The sequence below is a fragment of the Octopus bimaculoides genome, chromosome 1 (assembly GCF_046866305.1).
Source record: "Octopus bimaculoides isolate indiv1 chromosome 1, ASM4686630v1, whole genome shotgun sequence".
Lineage (NCBI taxonomy): Eukaryota > Metazoa > Mollusca > Cephalopoda > Octopoda > Octopodidae > Octopus > Octopus bimaculoides.
The window spans coordinates 186,305,098-186,306,446 of record NC_142928.1 but is presented as its reverse complement, the minus strand read 5'-3'; positions in this window follow the sequence as shown (position 1 = coordinate 186,306,446).

Genomic DNA, 1,349 nt, shown 5'->3' with positions numbered 1-1,349 from the left:
ACGTACATACATATGTATACACATATATACATATACATATAAGTGTGTGTGTGTGTGTGTGTGTGTGTGTGTGTGTGTGTGTGTGTGTGTGTGTGTGTGTGTGTGTGTGTGTGTGTGTGTGTGTGTGTGTGTGTGTGTGCGTGTGTGTGTGTGTGTGTGTGTGTGTGTGTGTGTGTGTGTACAACGAAGAACATGAGTGATGGTAGTAAACGAGAATAACAGTAATTGCAAATCAAACCGGTGAAGCTCTGAATCACATAAAAAGTAAATGGTTTCGAACCGAAAAAAGTAGACGAAAATTTTTCAAGAAACGTCGATGTCCACCGTGAATTACAGAAAGAAAGAGTTGCCGGAAATTAATTCGAAAAGAAAAAAATAGAAACAGAGGTAGAGTTCGAGGTAAAAAAAAAAAGAATATGAAAAATTGCGAAAAACTGAAAGAAAATAAAATGATTCATGAAGAATGTAGAGCAAAACTCGAAACAGAAATTTGAAGAATTACTCTAAATGACAGGAGAAAACGTTATATCAAATTTAACGGATATTGAACAAAAGCATATACTTTATGTATCTTTTAGCTTTTATTATTTCATTCACTGGATTGTGGTCAGGCTGATGCACCACCTTGGAGATTTTCGTCGAAAAAATCGATCCCTATAATTTTAAGTTTGTTACTTATTTTATCGGTCTTTTTTGCCAAACAGCCAAGTAGTTACGGGATCGTTACGACACTGGTTTTCATGAGGGGAATCTACGCAAGCACAACACCAATTATCATGAGAGAACATACAAAAACACTAAGACACACACACATATATGTATATAAATATACGAAGCATTCACGATGAGCTTCTTTCAGTTTCGTCTACTAAATTCTCTCAGTGCTATAGCAAAAGGTACTTGTCCAAGTTACCACGCATTTGAACAAAGCATGAATTTATATGAAATGTAGTCTTTTATCCTCTAGTTATTTCTTTTCCTTTACTTATTTCATTAATTAGACTGCGGCCATGCTAGAGCAGCGTCTTGAAGGGTTTTAGTCAAAACCACTTGATTCAATACTTATACTGGTTTTAAAATTTGACATAAGGCCAGACCCAACACGTAGATTTTGATGCTAAGTACTTATTTTGTATTAAGAATATGAAATTATAACAACGCAATCATGCGTGTACTCTGTGTGTGTGTGTGTGTGTGTGTGTGTGTGTGTGTGTGTGTGTGTGTGTGTGTGTGTGTGTGTGTGTGTGTGTGTGTGTGTGTCTGTGTGTCTGTGTATCTGTGTGTCTGTGTAATCAGGTAGGTCCCAAAAGCAAGTGACGTTAGTCTACGACGACCAGACTTGTTTTATT